Source organism: Canis lupus, chromosome 17, assembly GCF_003254725.2.
Source record: "Canis lupus dingo isolate Sandy chromosome 17, ASM325472v2, whole genome shotgun sequence".
NCBI classification, from domain to species: Eukaryota; Metazoa; Chordata; class Mammalia; order Carnivora; family Canidae; genus Canis; species Canis lupus.
Window position 1 is genome coordinate 603,946 of NC_064259.1, and position 2,716 is coordinate 606,661.

Sequence of the window (2,716 nt, forward strand, 5' to 3'; positions counted from 1 at the left end):
CCTCAACCCTGGGGCGAGGGCGGCACCCGACACGGCCCCCTCCACGGGCCGCAGGGGCGCTGCTGGCCCAGGGTACGGTCATACGGTCCTTGCTTCGTGATCACACAGAGCCAGGGGGCCAGTAGAGGTGAGAATTTGGATCCAGGACCACAGTTTCGATCCTGGATCCTTACTTTCCTACCTCCCTCGCTGGGGGCAGTTGGGAGGGTGCGGTGCTCTGGGCGGAGGAGCCTGGGGGTGACGGGTGGGCAGAGACCCGGCCGCAGGCTTCTCATCCCCGGCCTGGGCCCGCGGCGGGCCGACCACCGAGGACGCGGCTCCGGGAGCTGCCCGGGGAGCTCGGCAGGGCCCGGCCAGTGCTGTGCCTGCAGCTCAGCCTCCCACATGTCCCTGCCCTGGCCTCCTGCCCTCCCGTCCTTCCTTCCGGAGGCCGACCCGCCGGGAGCCAAGGGCGGAGCGTCCCGAGGCCTCTCCGAGCTGTGGGACCGTCTGAACGGCCGGTGCCACGTCTCAGCCGGACGCAAGGGACCCCTGCCCTCGGCGCATCACTGCTCTGGACGAGCCCTGGGGCCGCATGGGGCCCGACGCCAGGATGGTGGCAGGTGAGACAAAGCTGCAAAGCCAGCGGCGGCCAGCCCCGTGCACGGGCGCAGCGGGTGGCCGCCTCTGGCACCTGCTCCCAGGGCGTCATGTCTCCAGGAGAACCGGCCTCCCCCTGCTCCTCCCCCCACAGGCAGTAAGCTCTGGATGCAGGAGATGGTTCCCCTCGTTGTGGCGCAAGCCCTGGGACGCGATCGTGACCTCACTTGTACTTTATCAGCTGGAACCCTTGAGGTGACACCTCCTGGCTTTTAAAGTCTTATTTTAGTCGGTTATTCGTAATGCAAGATGCTTTCACTCCCGTTACAACTAGTTTGTGGATTAGCTATCACGGTTATATGAATATTTGATACAACGTCACGGCGTTTACCAACAGGATCTTGAAAATCAGCGACCGCGTATCGAGGGGCTGATGTGAGTGATTCATACCCGTGGGCACGGCCTGACTTTCACTGGCAGCAACTGCGGTAAAACACGCAAGCGCATCGTTGGAAATACGAGCCCCGGGAGTCACTCAATAGAATTCTTTATTTATGCAGAAACTGCAACAGCCTGGATGTCTGAAAATCCTTAGGTGGAATCTCTTTCCACCTGTCATGCTGGTATTTGGGAGTTTTGGCGATTTTTGGAAGCGATCATTCCTATTCCTCACCGTGAACACGCTCCTGGCCTCCGACCTCAAAGGCACCAGGGCTCTGGACGCTTCTCGGGCATGGACCCCGGCGTGATCGACGCCCCTGGGCAGCGGGGTCGCAAGGACGTGGCTTCGGGGTTGAGTCTGCGGCGATGCTTTAGCTCCCACTCCACCCGGTGATAATTTCCAGAGGCAGAAACAGTCTGGCTGCCGGTGATGCGTGTACGTGTGTTTCCCCCAGTGGTGCCGGAGGCCCTCAGGCTCCTCCGTTCTGAGCCCAGGGGCCTGTGCATCGGGTGTGGGTTAGCCTGCGGGGTGCCCTCCCTGCCCAGGGGGCCGGCGTCCTCACCGCATCGGGCCCACATCTCTCCCGGCTGCAGAGCAGGTGTGCTGAGCTCCGGGGGCGCTCCAGGGGCGGACGAGCGGGGTCCCTGTCCTCGACCTGGGCACCCGTCCCACAGACTGATGGCAGAGGCCCGTCGGGAGGCCCTACCCGTCCACTTTCCTTACTCGTGGCTGATTGACCGCTCCTCACGTGCTGCCCACCGCTCCAAGTCAGGACCCGCGCCGCTGCCACTGTCCACGGGCGTCTATTAAAGGGCCTGGAATACAGCAGGAGCTCAACCGATGTTCAGTGGCCCGTATGGAGCTTCTACGGGTCACGTTCCAGCCGCCCCAACCCCGTCCTCCCCCCAGACTCTTCACCCTACGCACACCTGCTCCGAGAGAGGCAAGGACCCCCCTGGACGTGGGGGCCGGGGTGGCTTCTCAGGGGGAGACACGAGCCCTCTGCTGAGAGAGGCGTCGCTCAAAGTGACTCTGGCTCGGTGGGACGTCTGCATCCCCACAGCTCACGTGTCCTAAAGCCAGTCCCACCCCCAGGCACCCACTGGGCCCTCGGACTCGAGCCGCAGCCCTACACGGGTCCTGGAGGCCTGCAGACGAGTACGACCCGAGGACGATGTTACAGCCGTGCGGGGAGTCCAGGCCGAAGTCTCAGAGCAACAGTGAGCTGCACCCACTCATGGGGTTCCTAAGGAGAATGGGGGTCCTGAAGGGTGACCCATGCAAAGCGCCGACCCTGTACTCTGCTCGACAGATTCCCCAGCCGTAGGTCCATGTAGAGGTTGCTGCATAGACAGTCATGGTTCCAGCTGGCAGCGTCCTGCTAGGTGTCCCGCTGCCCCCGGGCCGGCGGGGGACACGGCGTGGGGCTTCTCAGGGGTCCTGGGAGCGGCCGCCTCGTCTGCACGGAGCTCTGAGGTGGCCCATCTGTTACCATGGCAACCTTGCAGCGTCGGGGGGCGGGGGCTCTGCTTGGAAGCCAGAGGAACCTTCCCTGCATGATCCCTACTCCTCGCCTCTGTACGTCCGCATCCTCTGCCGTTTTCACTGTATCCCAGAGGAGAAATCCATTTAGGGTCTGCCGAGGGCGCCTCAAGGAGCACGGAAACCCCCTCCTGTGAAGGAGGAAGGCAGCAC

At 63.5% G+C, this 2,716-nt stretch overlaps 1 long non-coding RNA gene across 1 annotated transcript; it reads right to left on the reverse strand.

The window, feature by feature from the left end:
- Nucleotides 1-1,115: 1,115 nt before the first annotated feature.
- LOC112665116 (uncharacterized) lies at nucleotides 1,116-2,475 on the reverse strand. Its single transcript, XR_003140232.2, has 3 exons — nucleotides 2,322-2,475; nucleotides 1,584-1,836; nucleotides 1,116-1,337 (listed from the first exon to the last, which is right to left on the reverse strand). It is a non-coding gene; the product is annotated as an uncharacterized LOC112665116 (long non-coding RNA).
- Nucleotides 2,476-2,716: the final 241 nt, after the last annotated feature.